A 17,490-nucleotide genomic window follows, 5' to 3' on the forward strand; every position below is an offset into this window, starting at 1 on the left:
GGACCTGAGTGGGGACTTGATTTTTTTGTGGATTGAGTGGAAGCTTTTATTGGGAACATTTTACATAACATTTGGGATCACTTTTATCTGGCGCTCTACGCTGAGCACTTACTTTGAGGTTTCCATCTAAATCTCCGAGTGACGTGATTCAGATGAAACCCCTAATTAATCTATTCACTATAATGAGGCGTCAGAGTTACTCTGGACTCTGAAAAAAAGTTTTTTATAGTTCCAGCACACGATGTGAAAAAATTAAGAAAAGCCTTTATTTAATCCATAATTAAAAAATGCAATTCCAGTGATGATAAAAGCATGTGTAGGCTTACGCGTTTCGGATCATATTTGACCCTTAATCATAGCATAAAATACTGAATAAATGTTGCACTTATCAAGGAAAAGCAACCAGAGAAGGCTGCCTTGGGTAACACCCACCAAAATCAGCTGTGAAACTGACATCACTAATTCAAAGTTAACAATAGTACCTCACTGGTTTAACCCTATGATGCATTCATCTTATACAAACATATTACAATGTGAATTCTCACTTAATAATGATCTGATGATTAAAGTTTTTTTTTTTTTTTTTTCTTTTGCCGGGTGCGGTGGTATGTGCCTTTAATCCCAGCTACTAGGGAGGCTGAAGCTTGTTTGTTTTTGTTTTTGGTTTAATCATCAGATCATTATTAAGTGAGAATTCACATTGTAATATGTTTGTATAAGATGAATGCATCATAGGGTTAAACCAGTGAGGTACTATTGTTAACTTTGAATTAGTGATGTCAGTTTCACAGCTGATTTTGGTGGGTGTTACCCAAGGCAGCCTTCTCTGGTTGCTTTTCCTTGATAAGTGCAACATTTATTCAGTATTTTATGCTATGATTAAGGGTCAAATATGATCTGAAACACGTAAGCCTACACATGCTTTTATCATCACTGGAATTGCATTTTTTAATTATGGATTAAATAAAGGCTTTTCTTAATTTTTTCACATCGTGTGCTGGAACTATAAAAAACTTTTTTTCATTGAGCATTTCTCCCAGATGGGGATGGATCCACTCCATGCACCGAGATTATGGAAAGGAGGACTGGGCAGGCTGAACCAGGTGAGCTGAAGATCAATCCTACATTGTTTACTCTGGACTCTGTCTGGCCTTTGTTCAGCGGTGTCCTTTTTAGAAGTGCACAAAACTTTGCAATCCTAAAAAGATGGACACCCCCGGATCACTGGTCCTATGGTGTCCACAGTGACGACATCTGCCTCATTATAGCGAATTTTCCGCTGGGGGTTCTGTTTGAATCACTTATTTCAGAGATTTACATTGAAACCCCAGTGTAAGCGCAGAGCGCAGGATAAATGTGCACCGAGCCTTACTGTGATCTTTGGGAGGCAGAATGAAAAAATAAATCAACAGTAGGTGAAGAATTGGTTTTATTTACTTTTTACGCCGTTCATCGAGCGGTATAAGTGATTAGGCGACTTTATTCTTCAGGTCAGTGTGACTACAGCGATGCCAGATTTATCTTGGGTTTTTATGTTTGGCTGCTGTCGCACACTAAGACGCTTTTTATTGCAAAAAATATTTTTTGCATCACTATATTTTGAGAGCCATAATTTTTTCGTTTTTCGACTGATAGAGTCGTTTGAGGGCTTGTTTTTTGCAGGACGAGCTGATATTTTTATTGGTACCATTTTCAGGCACATGACATTTTTTGATCGCTTTATATTCTGATTTTTGGGAGACAGAATGAACAAAAAACAGCAATTCAGGAATTGCGTTTTGTTTTTGTTTTTTTAAACCATTCCACGTGTAGTATAATTGGTAAGACAGCTTTAATCTTCAGTTCAGTGCGATTACAGCGATAACTCATTTATGTTTTTTTATGTTTTAGCGCTTTTACACAAGAAAAACAAATTTATAGGAAAAATAATTATTTTTGCATCACTTTATTCTGAAAGCTATAACTTTTATATTTTTCTGCTGATGGAGCTGTATGGCTGCTTGTCTTTTGCAGGACAAGATGATGTTTTCCGCGGTACCATTTTTTTTTACATCTGTCCTTTTAATCGCTTTTTATTGCACGTTATGTTTGGCGGTATGATGACAAAGCATTGCTTTTTATTTAATTTTTTACGGTGTGCATTTAAGGGGTTATCTAGTGGGACAGTTTTATAGAGCGGATTGTTACGGACGTGGTGATATCAAATATGTGTACATTTAATTTTTTATTATTTACATAAATAAATGTATTTAATGGAAACTTTTTTCTTGATTTAGGGATTTTTAAAAAAATATTTTTACATATTGTAATTTTTTTTTTTTTGCTTTTTTACATTGTCCCAGTATAGGACATCACTATGTAATGTCAGATCACTGACAGGATATAAAAAACAGCCCTCAGTCATCAGCTTTCCTTCTGCTGGTTACAAAAATTGCACGGGAGCTCACGCCACTTTTGCTAGAAAAATAATCTTTTATTAATTAAAAACAAGTACAGTAAGCTGCACACACACTGTACTAATTGTATATGTCACATACATCCATATATCTGCCTATTCTGTGTGTATTTACTGTATGTAATCCATCTCATCTATCCTGGCGGCTCCTGCTGTGATGTCACACTGCCGTGACTGCTGAATTACCGGCTTTTCTTCTATCTATCTATCTATCTATCTATCTATCTATCTATCTATTATATATATATATATATATATATATATATATACATATATGTGTGTGTCACTGACAATTTTATATACAGTATCTATTCCATTTTTTCTATTGTAATCCGTCAGTGTGATTTTACTGTATGCGGTACATTAATTGCTGTTTTTTCAAAGGACACTGGTGCATAGAAATCGGACAGGCCTTGCATGGTGCGAGTGCTGTGTGATTTTTTTCTTGCACCCATAGACTTGCATTGGCGAGTCTCATCCGAATCTCGGTGCCAATCGCAGACTGCTGTGATTTTACACGCACGCTGAATACGCCTGATAAAATTAACGCTGATGGGAGCTGCCCCATAGATTAACACTGGACCGATGTTTTCTCGCATAGCACTCGGCCGTATTCTACGGTATTGTGTGACGCCGGCCTTACAGAGAGAACCGATGCTGCGCAGATCTGTGAGATGGCAATGAACAGACTCACGTCCCCTGCAGAACCAGGCAGTGTAGGACACACCCATAGCTCCGGTTTTTGCTGCTACAGGAGGACCATGCCTTGTACACAGGGGATTAGTGACACCACCTAGTGCTCATGAGTTTGTAGCCAGTTCTTGGGTGAATGCAAAGAAAAAAATTCTATGAAGTAATTTGATCATTAGACACAGCATGTCCGAAACTCTTTACTAACACATCAGGAGGATAATAAGAATGTCAGATGTTAAAAGTGAAGCACGATTGGATTTTGTGTGGTAATCTGCTGTATAAAAACCAAAAAATAACATGTGGAATTCAAACCCATGTTTCCCATTCCATAAACCAATTGCTTAACCACTCAGCCAACAGCTTAACAGGCTGTGAGAGGATGCTTTTTCTTCCCTTATGAGATGAACCATGCAAGTACTGTAGTGAGGTGTATCTGAAAAACATTTTGATTTTGATCTTTGACTGGTCAAGTGTCAGGTCTCAGACAAAAACATTTTGATGTTTGATGTTTGATAAAGTATCAAGTATCAGGTATCAAACGAAAAAATGTCGATGTTTGATGCTTGAATGAATTAGCGGTAAGTCAAGTATCAGTCTCATTCTCTACAACTATGCAGTTGCCACTATAGTGTAGCAGTAATGTACTGTGTATAGGATTATAAACAAGGGGTTGTGAGCTCAAATCCTAGCAGTGGAACTTAGTTTTTTATTTTTATAATTTTTCTTATTATTTTAAACCAAAACTATGTTTCATGCAGATACTTCACCCTTAGGCTATAGAAGATTATTTAACTGGAAATCAGGAGGATAATAAGAATGTCAGATATTAAAAGTGGAATGCAGATGGTTCACCCTTAGACTAGAGATTATTTTTTTACAAGAGAGGAAGATAGTAAGAATGTCAGATATTAAAAGTGAAGCACGATAGGATTTTGTGTGATAATCTGCTAGTTAAAAAAAAATATATATATATAATTAAAAATCTGATGTGCGATTAGAACCAACAATTTCCTATTCCATAAACCAGTTGCTTAACCAGTCAGCCAAGAGCTCTACAGGATGGTTGAGGATCCTTTTTTTTCCCTTATGAAATGATCCACTCAAGTACTGTATCTGAAAAGCATTTTGATGTTTGATTTTTGATAGTAATCAGTTATCAGGTATCAGGTATCAGGTATCAGTTATCAGGTATCAGGTATCAGGTATCAGGTATCAGTTATCAGGTATCAGGTATCAGGTATCAATTATCAGTTATCAGGTATCAGGTATCAGTAGGTATCAGTTATCCATTATCAGTTATCAGGTATCAGGTATCAGACATCAGGTATCAGACATCAGGTATCAGGTATCAGACATCAGGTATCAGGTATCAGACAGAGTATTTCTGATGTTTGATTTTGATATATGATCATGTCCTAAAATGGACACTGTACATGCATTTACTAATAACAAATGACTGGTCAGTTAAATTCTTTGTTAGGTGGGTCATCTGTTTGGACATTTAAACTTCAATGACCTTCTGCGAACTACATGGAAGTAATGATATATATATATATATATATATATATATATCTGATTGATCAATAAATAGTATTATAATTAATTGGAGTGTTGAAACCATTAAAAATAACTCTTACTACAATCCACCCCTGATTTCAACCACTTTAATTAATTAACCTGCCACTAAACTATACTAATTCTTCCTAAACCATTTAACATTTATTGCATTATTCATTATCTATATTTATTTATTTGCTACCAATAGAAAACCACTTTAGTACAAAAAACAATCAGGGCTTTAAAGGAAAAACAAAATAAACATTGGACCAAAAGGAAAAAAAAACAAAGACATTGGACCAACAGGTACTGAAATATCAAATATCTTTGTAGAAATCTTCTTTCTTCTGATTTTCTTAGATCACAAATCTAAATGGGCCTCTGATGCAGGGAAGCAGGGGGATTATTATGCCCTCATCACCAAAGCCTAAATAGCAAGGTGACTTCACAACTTTCCCTGGACAGCAAAAGAACAGACTCTAAAGAGTAATCTGTCCCTGCCCTATATGACATTAACCCCTTGTTTCTCCAAAGCAATGGGTGAGGGGAGTGCAGGTGTCCATGCATGAATATAAGAGTCCATTCATCTTTTATTGCTGCAGCTCTTCAGGGTCTCACTTTATATGCCATTTGGCATCTGCTGGCAGTTAAGAGGATGCATCCTGATCAGGGGCGGACCTACCACCCATGCAGACCGTGCATTGCACGGGGGCCCCTGGGGAGAGGGGGCCCCTCCAGCCTTCAGCACCACATGGCTATGTCAAAATTCAAATTAGCCATGTGTAGTGCAATGAGGAGAGCAGCGCTGTGGGAAGCAAAGGGGCCCCTGTGAAGCAGGGGGGCCCGCCTGCCCCCAGCGACGACTCCACCCCCCCGCTCCCCGTTCCCCGCATTGAAGGAGGCAATGATGGAGCCTGGAGGAGAGAGGGTCAGCTGACACTTCCTCTCCTATCATTCCCCGCTCTGCCTCTTACACAGCGGGTGCGCAATGATGTCATCGCGCTCTCACTGTGTACCAGGCAGTGCAGGAGAGGAGACAGGAGCCGGGAGCAACGCAGGCACAAGGAGAAGGTGAGGAGTGTGTTGTTTTTTTTTTTAATCAGTGTGAGTAATGGACTGTGGGGCCATGGTGGGGGGGCTATATACCATGCTGGGGGGGCTATATACTGTGCTGGGGGGCTATATACCATGCTGGGTTGTATCATACCAAGATGGGGAGGCTATATACCATGCTAGGCTGTATCATACCATGCTGGGGGGCTATATACCATGCTGCAGGGGCTATATACCATGCTGGGGGGGCTTTATACCATGCTGGGCTGTATTATACCATGCTGGGGGGCTATATACCATGCTGGGCTGTGAGGCCATGCTGAGGGGGCTATATACCATGCTGGGCTCTATTATACCATACTAGGGGATGCTATATACCATGCTGGGGGGTTATATACCATGCTGGGCTGTATTATACCATGCTGGGGGGCTATATACCATGCTGGGCTGTACTATACCATGCTGGGTGGGCTATATGCCATGCTGGGCTGTATCATGCCATGCTGGGGGGGGCTATACACCATGCTGGGTGGGGCTATACACCATGCTGGGGGGGCTACATACCATGCTGGGGGGGCTATAAACCATCCTGGGCTGTATTATACCATGCTGGGGGGGCTATATACCATGCTGGGCTGTATTCTACCATGCTGGGGGGCTATATACTATGCTGGGTTGTATTATACCATGCTAGAGGGCTATATACCATGCTGGGCTGTATTATAAGATTGCTGGGGGGGGCTATATACCATGCTGGGCTGTATTCTACCATTCTGGGGGGCTATCTACCATGCTGGGCTGTATCATACCATGCTGGGGGGGCTATACACCATGCTGGACTGTGGGGCCATGCTGGGGGGCTGTATACCATGCTGGGGGGCTATATACCATGCTGGGGGGCTATATACCATGCTGGGGGGCTATATACCATGCTGGACTGTATTATACCATGCTGGGGGGCTATATACCATGCTGGGCTGTATTATACCATGCTGGGTGGGCTAAATCCCATGCTGGGCTGTATTATGCCATGCTGGGGGGGCTATACACCATGCTGCCCTGTATTACACCATGCTGGGGGGGTTATATACCATGCTGGGCTGTATCATACCATGCTGGGGGGCTATATACCATGCTGGGGGGCTATATACCATGCTGGGCTGTATTATGCCATGCTGGGGGGGCTATATACCATGCTGGGCTGTATTCTACTATGCTGGGGGGGCTATATACCATGCTGGATTGTATTATACCATGCTGGAGGGCTATATACCATGCTGGGCTGTATTATAAGATTGCTGGGGGGGCTATATACCATGCTGGGCTGTATTCTACCATTCTGGGGGGCTATATACCATGCTGGGCTGTATTATACCATGGTGGGCTATATACCATGGTGGGCTGTATACCATGGTGGGCTGGGCTATATAGCATGTGGTGCTGGGCTATATACTATGCGGCTGTGTTATATACCATGGGGGGTACATTTTACATTATATTCTATAAGGGGAGGCTGTGTTATATATTATGGGGGGCTACATTATATTCTATGGGGAGGTGGGCTGTATTATATTCTATTTGTGGCTACATTATATTCTATAGGGGGCTGTATTACATTTATTTTATTCTATGGGGGCTGCATTATACTATATGAGGAGGGATACATTGTATTCTAAGGAGGGGCTACATTACACTATATAAGGGGCTGCATTATATCCTATGAGGGGGTTGCCATATATTCTATGGAGGGGCTGTATTCTACTATGCTGGGGGGGCTATATACCATGCTGGGTTGTATTATACCATGCTGGAGGGCTATATACCATGCTGGGCTGTATTATAAGATTGCTGGGGGGGCTATATACCATGCTGGGCTGTATTCTACCATTCTGGGGGGCTATATACCATGCTGGGCTGTATTATACCATGGTGGGCTATATACCATGGTGGGCTGTATACCATGGTGGGCTGGGCTATATAGCATGTGTTGCTGGGCTATATACTATGCAGCTGTGTTATATACCATGGGGGGTACATTTTACATTATATTCTATAAGGGGAGGCTGTGTTATATATTATGGGGGGCTACATTATATTCTATGGGGAGGTGGGCTGTATTATATTCTATTTGTGGCTACATTATATTCTATAGGGAGCTGTATTACATTTATTTTATTCTATGGGGGCTGCATTATACTATATGAGGAGGGCTACATTGTATTCTAAGGAGGGGCTACATTACACTATATAAGGGGCTGCATTATATCCTATGAGGGGGTTGCCATATATTCTATGGAGGGGCTGCATTATACTATATGGGGGGAGACTGCATTATATTCTATGGGGGGGGTTACATTATGTTCTGTACAGATATTATATCCAGCCCTGCATAGCCTCAATATTACATAACAACAAATAACAAATAACTTTGTTGCCCTATGAAGGGTTGGGGGGGGGAAAAATTTCTTGCACAGGGGCCCACTACAGTCTGTGTCCGCCCCTGATCCTGGTGACGGTTTAGCAGCATCTGGGCTCAGTCTCAGCGCTCAAATCGACATTTTGCAGATACAGCCTGCACTGTATGAAAGTGAAATTCAAAATCACACTTGGGAAAGTTTCAACGTCTTGGCAGCGCTAACTCAGTCCAAAGCAACAGTTCAAAATAACTAAGTCCATGATTTATTTACAGTCCTGGCCCTGGTGGCTTGTTTCTCCACCCCTTGATCAAATGAATAAAGCAAAGTTACTGTAGGTTTGCTGGTCCAAATTGCTGTGCCAAGAACGACCTTTGAAATTTTATATATCATAAATGTATGGACTTATACACTGAAATAAATCATAATATCAAAATATCAAGCACAAATTCATGTCAATCACATTCGCATAATAATGACGATCATAATTACCAGTACAATCATGTTAATTGAGATAACAAAATAATGTTACTACTAAATCAAAATCAGTACAATTGTATGTTTCTATATTTTTTAAGGAAAACAGAACCCAAACCAATATGCTATCAACCCAATTCTAGCAAATTATTATTTTTAAACATAGGTATATGTCTGCGCTGAAATATCCTTAATATATCACCCTAAATTAACCCTAGATTAGAAACATGAACTGAATGGTGGAACTGTAAGGTTCTGTAGTAATAAATGAATATAATATACAGTATGTGCTGCCGAAGCAATGTAAAAAATATAAATATATAAAAAATATATGCAGAGGCGTTTATATAAATAAAGATAAGGGTTAAATGTAGAAGCACTAAATTATAAAAAAGCCTGAAGGAGATTTACCTCAAATATGTCAGCACAATACTAAAATTTGCATTGAAGAGAAAGGATGATACCTCTGATGTAGTGTGTTGCACTTGCTTGAGGACAGGGTTAAAACTCCGACACACAGATGGTTGCTGGAGCACTGCCCCTCCTCCGTGCTGTGCTGCGCTTGCTTGAGGACAAAGCAGGGTTAAGTCTCCAACACACAGTTAGTTTCTAGAGCACTGTCCCGACCGGTAACAGGCTCTCATATTACTCACTGATCCCTCGACGCACTAGCGTGGTTCACAGTGTGGAGCTGCTGGCTGCAGAGTGTCTGCAGGACCTTCGTGACGTCAGTAGTCACGTGGTGGGATCTGGAGAGCAGTGTGGACCAATTTCTTTCCATCCTATCGGTTTCCTACCCGAGGAAGGAAACCGAGCATTTCCGAAAGCTCTACTTTTGTCTCAACTGACCAGAGAACATTCTTCCAAAACGTTTTAGGCTTTTTCAGGTAAGTTTTGGCAAACTCCAGTCTGGCTTTTTTATGTCTCAGGGTAAGAAGTGGGGTCTTCCTGGGTCTCCTACCATACAGTCCCTTTTCATTCAGACGCCGACGGATAGTACGGGTTGACACTGTTGTACCCTTGGACTGCAGGGCAGCTTGAACTTGTTTGGATGTTAGTCGAGGTTCTTTATCCAACATCCGCACAATCTTGCGTTGAAATCTCTTGTCAATTTTTCTTTTCCATCCACATCTCGGGAGGTTAGCCACAGTGCCTTTGGCTTTAAACTTCTTGATGACACTGCGCATGGTAGACACAGGAACATTCAGGTCTTTGGAGATGGACTTGTAGCCTTGAGATTGCTCATGCTTCCTCACAATTTGATTTCTCAAGTGCTCAGACAGTTCTTTGGTCTTCTTTCTTTTCTCCATGCTCAATGTGGTACACACAAGGACACAGGACAGAGGTTGAGTCAACTTTAATCCATGTCAACTGGCTGCAAGTGTGATTTAGTTATTGCCAACACCTGTTAGGTGCCACAGGTAAGTTACAGGTGCTGTTAATTACACAAATTAGAGAAGCAACACATGATTTTTCGAACAGTGCCAATACTTTTGTCCACCCTCTTTTTTATGTTTGGTGTGGAATTATATCCAATTTGGCTTTAGGACAATTCTTTTTGTGTTTTTTCATTTAAGACAAATTAAATGAAGATAATAATACCAAATAATTTGTGTTTGCAATCATTTTCAGGAAGAAACTGAGTATTATCTGACAGAATTGCAGGGGTGTCAATACTTTTGGCCACATCTGTATGTTTATAATTTTCATTTACAACGTTGTGGTGTGTTGCTCTGTAGTGCGGCGGGTATTCCTTTACTAGTATTAGCGACCCCAAATATATATTTTTCTTCAAATTATTATTTTTACATCATAATATACACATTACATCAACACACACTCTCCCTGGCTTCACCTAATGCAATCATTCATTAAGCAGGAGAGATTCTCATTTACATATAGACAAAAAACACACTTTGGGTAACCGCACAATTGCATTGCATGCTAATACTGTACTCAGGTGTAGGTGAATAAAGCTATACCAAGAGCAAAAGACCGACATTAACAAACATTCACTGAAATTATTTCTTTAACGTATACATTCTTCAGAACCTAAAATGCACGCAAGCTCCCCCCAAAAAAAATTAAAAATGTAAAAAACACAAAAATAAAAGTCAAATAGATGGACTCTAGTTTCAATACTGCAGAAACAAACTATTTACTGTGCACTGTAATTACATGTTTATTAAATGGGCAAGGTTTCTTCTTTCACTCCTGCAAACAGAGTTAATTACATACACCACTCCCAATCCAACATTTAGTAGACTGAAGGAGAAAACAGTTCCTTTTAAAATCAAACACAGTATAAACAAAATTGAAAGAATAAGCTCATAAAAAATAAAAAATAAAAATACCACGTGGATTTTTTCTTTGGCTGAGAACCAATTTAACAAAGGATATCCATTACAAATACAGGGGTTACACAAAGAACATACAGCAACAAAGGCAACACATAGTACAAATAAGTCATCTATTTCTTTAGTCAACCTCCAGTATATGACCAGTCATCTAACACTAGCTCAGTGTCTGTAATTTCACCCCCTCTTTTCCTTGTATATTTCTCTCACATGGCTCCCACGTACAGAATCATATAGCATCTGTTGTGGTCTGCACATTTATGCATCACCAAGACCAAACCCAATTCATCATATATCTCAGCCAGGGCATATGTAATAGTATGCTCTCAGGAATATTTCTCTTCTTAAAAAACTCTAGAATGAAAACAAACATCATTAGACATCAAAAAAATGGCAAAACTGTTGAAACAACATTTCTCAGTGATGTTCCACAACTTTTATCTAAAATCTGTATTAGTCCATGAGGGAATCATGGCAGGGGGGTGTAGCATGCCATGGTATTGGAGGAGTGTAATTGGCGGTTACAGTAGGTGCTTTGTATGCCTCCATCAGGTGTCCCACCTCTATCTTTCCTTTTCCAAAAATTTTATTAGGGATTTACAAAATAATAAGGGGAGGGGGAGGGAGAAGGAAAGGGATAGGGAAGGAGAAAATACAATAAGGGAAGAAGGGACCAAGTGGACCTTGCATCTCAAACAGCAGGAAAATAACATGGTAAGTAGAGGTGAGCGACTTTGCCTTTTTTAGGGTCGAGTCGGGTTTCATGGAACCCAACTTTCTCAAAAGTGTAGTCGAACGAAATCGGCCGACTATCTGGAAAAGTCGGAGGTCCAACTGAAATACAAAACCCAATGAAAGTCAATAAGGAAGCAAAGTCGTCAGGGGGTGGAGGACAGTAAACACACCTACAGTGCCCATTTCAATGCCAATTACATCAATTCTTATTACTTAAGCTTGTCAACCTTAATATATTTTATAATAATAGTTACGCATTGAAAACTGGGGATTATTTGGCTAAAGTTGTGGGGGGGTAGGGCTGGCTCCAGGTTTTTGTGTGCCCCGGGCAAAAGAGTGTCAGTGGGCCCCTTTAACACATACCACAATTCATGATGCTCTGATACCGCAGAGAAATATTGGTATAGTGCAATGACAAATACTTCACTTTTTACATTACATGACTGATATCTATTTTAAATTCTACAATAGCGCAAAGACCAGACAGTATATTCCTCCATATAGTATTATGGCCACCACATAGTGCACCATATAGAATAATGAGCCCCAGATATTGCTCCATAGAGAATAATTGGTCCCATATAATGTTCCATACAGTATATGATGAGCTCCACACAATGCTACAGTATATGATGGTCACCATATAATGTGCCATACAGTATAGGACGGTCCTCATAGAGTAGAATGAGCCCCACATATTGCTCCATACAGTATAATGAGTCGCATATAAAGCTGCATACAGTATATGACGGGCCCCATATATTGCTCCATACAGAATGGGCTCCATATAATGCTCCATACAAAATAGGCCCCAAATGTGCTCCATATAATGCTCCATACCCTATATGATGCCCCATAAATAATGAACCCCATATGATGCTCCAGTATATGATGGGCCCCATGGATGATGGACCTAAATAATGCTCCATATATATTGGGCCCCATATGATACTCTAAAAAAAAAAGTCCCTAGTCTCACTTTATGCCATTGCTGTGTAGGAAATTCCCACGCAGCAATGGCATAAAGTGAGACTAGGGACTTTTTTTTTACAGTGGTGGAGGAATACAGTGCGGAAGGATAACTACCTCCCGTCATTGTATTCCTGGAGCTGGTAGAGAACGGTAGCATCAGCTGATGCTGCTGTTCTCCACGCAAGATGGACGTGGGACCCTCGTGGATTTCTGCGGATCGGGGTAAGTATATTGGTGATTTTTTATTTTGATATTTATCCCTCAGGTGACAATGGCTTCGGGGATCAAAGTGACAAGTGACGGTGAGTATGTACTCTATGTTATATGTACTGTATGTCTATATGTATGTATTGCATGTAGTATATATGTATGTTGCATGCATGTAGTATATATGCAGTATATATGTAGTATGCATGTTGCATGCATGTGGTATATATATATATGTAGTATGTATGTTGCATGCATGTAGTGTATGTATGTAGTATGTATGTTACATGTAGTATATATAGTATATATGTATGCATGTTGCATGCATGTAGTATATATGTTGTATGTATGTTGCATGCAGGTAGTATATATGTATTATGTATGTAGTATGTATGTAGCATGTATGTAGTATGCATGTTGCATGCAGTATATATGTAGTATGTATGTTACATGTAGTATATATAGTATATATGTAGTATGCATGTTGCATGCATGTAGTATATATGTTGTATGTATGTTGCATGCATGTAGTATATATGTATTATGTATGTAGTATGTATGTAGCATGTATGTAGTATGTAGCATGCATGTAGTATGTAGCATGTATGTAGTATGTATGTAGTATGTAGCATGTATGTAGTATGTATGTTACATGTAGTATATATGTAGTATGTATGTTACATGTAGTATATATGTAGTATGTATGTTGCATGCATGTAGTATATATGTAGTATGTATGTAGCATGTATGTAGTATGTAGCATGTATGTAGCATGCATGTAGTATGTAGCATGTATGTAGTATGTATGTTACATGTAGTATATATGTAGTATGCATGTTGTATGTATGTAGCATGTATGTAGCATGTATGTAGCATGTATGTAGCATGTAATTTTTTTTTTTTTTACATTCAACACATTAGCCGGATGATGGGACTACTACTGTCCCATCATTGGCTAATGTGTCAATCACTGTCATGGTAGCAGGCATCGCCCGATGGGACTTGTAGTCCCATCGGACGATGCCTGCACAGACCCCCGAAGCCTGCACAGACCACCGGCAGGCCTGCACAGCCCCCCGGCAGGCCGGCACAGACCACCGGAGCCTGCACAGACCACCGGCAGACCAGCACAGCCCCCCGGCAGGCCGGCACAGACCACCGGAGCCTGCACAGACCACCGGCAGGCCGGCACAGCCCCCCGGCAGGCCGGCACAGACCACCGGAGCCTGCACAGACCCCCCGGCAGGCCGGCACAGACCACCGGAGCCTGCACAGACCACCGGCAGGCCGGTACAGACCCCCGGACAGTCGGCACAGCCCCCCCGGAGGCCTGAACTGACGGAGCATCATGATGCGCACAGACAGCGCATCATGATGACGTCATTTCGGCAGCCAATCAGAGCCACAAAAGTGGCTCATTGCATTTTGGACTTCCGATTCCGGTATCCGATACGAAAAAAGTATCGGTACTCGGTATTGGAATTCCAATACGGCAAATATCGGCCGATACCCGATACTTGCGGTATCGGAAAGCTCAACACTAATCGTGAGATGTCTTGCAGAGGGATGCAGCAGTGTTGAAACTGCCAAACTTTTGAAGCGTGATCACTGAACAATCAAGCGTTTCATGGCAAATAGCCAACAGGGTCGCATGAAGCGTGTTGATAAAAAAGGCTCAAAATAACTGCCCATGAATTGAGGAAAATCAAGCGTGAAGCTGCCAAGATGCCATTTGACACCAGTTTTGCCATATTTCAGAGCTGCAACGTTACTGCAGTATCAAAAAGCCAAGGTGTGCCATACTCATGGACGTGGCCAAGGTAAGGAAGGCTGGAAACCGACCACCTTTGAACAAGAAATATAAGATAAAACGTCAAGACTGGGCCAAGAAATATGTTAAAACAGATTTTTGTAAGGTTTTATGGACTGATGAAATGAGAGTGACTCTTGATGGGCCAGATGGATGGGACCGAGGCTGGATCTATAAAGGCCAGAGAGCTCCACTCTGACTCAGATGCCAGCAAGGTGGAGGTGGGGTACTGGTATGGGCTGGTATCATCAAAGATGAACTTGTGGGACCTTTTCAGGTTGATGATGGAGCGAAGCTCAACTCCCAGACCTACTGCCAGTTTCTGGAAGACACCTTCTTCAACCAGTGGTACAGGAAGAAGTCGGTATCGTTCAAGAAAAACATGATTTTCATGCAGGCCAAAGCTCCATCACATGCATCCAAACACTCCACAGCGTGGCTGCCCAGTAAAGGTCTAAAAGAAGAAAAAATAATGACATGGCCCCCTTGTTCACCTGATCTGAACCCCATAGAGAACCTGTGGTCCCTCATAAAATGTGAGATCTACATGGAGTCAAAACATTACACCTCTGGGGAAAGTGTCAGGGAGGTTGTGGTGGCTGGTGCATGCAATGTTGATATGTTGATCGTAAACAGATCAAGCAACTGACAAAATGTATGGATGGAAGGCTCTTGAGTGTCATCATAAAGAAAGGTGGCTCTGTTGGTCCCTCCTAAGATAGCCAAATCTAAAAAAAAAAACACTCCAACTTCCAAAAATATTAAGCTTTGATATTTATGAGTCTTTTCGGTTGATTGAGAACATAGTTGTTGTTCAATAATAAAAAGAATCCTCTCAAATACAACTTGCCTAGTAATAATTATGCAAAAAAGTATCAACCTTGGGCCTTGTCAGATCACTCCCCTGTTATGGCGACATTTAATTGGGAAAATGGCGGGAGAGGGGAACCGGCACCATGGTCGTTTAATGCATTCTGGTTACCTATTATTCAAGCAGATGTTAGGATCCCTGACTTGCTAAAATAATTTTTTGCTGTTAATGAGGGTACAGCCCCCAGGGAAAGAATATGGGATGCGTCTAAAGCTTATCTGAGGGGACTGTTGATCTTGGAAGTGAATAGAGTTAGAACTAAGTCTAGAGAATATGAGGAACTTTTACAGAAGGAAGCTATCTCTGCAGAATTGCAATATTTGAAACTCCGTCGGATATACATATTAATGCATTAAAAGATGCGGAAAAACGATCAGCCCAACATAAGCTTTCAAAAGCTGCAGATAAACGATACTTCCGTCGGCAGGTCTATTTCGGGGAGGGGGAGGGAACTGGACATCTACTAGCTACCCTGATCAAGACTCAATCTGGCCCTGCAATGGTAGCAGAGATAAAAAAAAAAAACAAAAATGGGGAACTTGAAAGATCTTCTGGGGCAATTCTAGCAACTTTTAGTGAGTTTTTGAGACATTATATAATTCGCAGGGCGGGTTCTCTGACAAGTTGCTCAGTAGCTTTTTTGGGGACTGCTGGTCTGCTTACTCTATCGGAATCGGAAGCTGTTGGGCTGGAGGCACCAATTAGTCTGGAGGAATTAGAGGAGGCTCTAGATTCTATGGCAGGGAATAAAAAACCAGGGTCTGATGGGCTGCCTGTGGAGGTAAATAAACAGTACTCAAATATAATGCTTCCACAGCTGTAGAAGGTGTTTGAGGCGGCTAGGGAAGATGGGCACTTGCCCTGGTCCTTGAATGAAGCAATCATAGTGGTGATCCCCAAGGCTGATAAGGATCCTTGTCTTCCAGAGTCATACAGGCCTATCTCCCTTTTAAGCGTTGATGTCAAGATTTTTGCAAAGATTCTGGCAATGCGGCTGTCTAGAGTAATATCTAGTATTATTCATCCAGATCAAACTGGTTTTATGCCAGAGAAATCAACTGCAATTAATATCCGGCAGTTGTATCTAAATTTACAGATCCCATCAAAGGGAAAGGAACCTAGGGCTGTTGCATCTTTGGATGCTGCTAAAGCATTTGACAGAGTCGAATGGCCATATCTGTAGGCTATATTAGCCAAGATGGGTTCCCGTAAAAATTTTATTGCCTGAATACAGCTGCTGTATTCGAGTCCAGAGGTCAAAAGTAGAATTAATGGGGAGAGCTCAAATACAATTAACTTAGACAGAGGGACCAGACAGGGGTGCCCCTGTCTCCCCTACTGTTTGCTCTGGCAACTGAACCCTTGGCAGTAGTAATTCGGGCGACACCTGATATTAATGGGTTTGGGTATGAGTCTTTGCAAGAAAAAATAGAGTTGTATGCTGATGACAGGCTCTTGTTTTTGGGAGAGTGGCTGTCTTCTCTGAGGGTGGCAATGGAAGTCTTTGGATCCTTCGCAGTGATCTCTGGTTTATGTTTTAACTGGGAGAAATCTTCAATTATGCGGGTGGGAGATGCTTCCGAGAACTCCTTAGAATTGGCCGGACGATGAAATGTAGTCAAAGAGTTTAAATACTTGGGAATTCTTATTGGGTATAATACACAAGATTTTGAGCGTTTAAATATTACCCCGCTACTTGCTAAATTTCATCCAAAAATAAAGGACTGGTGCAAGTTACCACTGAGTATGGTGGGAAGAGCAAACCTGGTAAAAATGGTTCTCATGCCACAAGCTTTTTATGCCCTCCACAATGCGCCCATTTGGATTCCTGGTCGAATCTTTTATCAGATAAACAGAATATTTAGAGAGCTTATCTGGAAGAGGAGTGT

The sequence above is a fragment of the Dendrobates tinctorius genome, unplaced genomic scaffold (assembly GCF_039654945.1).
Source record: "Dendrobates tinctorius isolate UK_male_01 unplaced genomic scaffold, ASM3965494v1 ptg000030l, whole genome shotgun sequence".
NCBI lineage: Eukaryota > Metazoa > Chordata > Amphibia > Anura > Dendrobatidae > Dendrobates > Dendrobates tinctorius.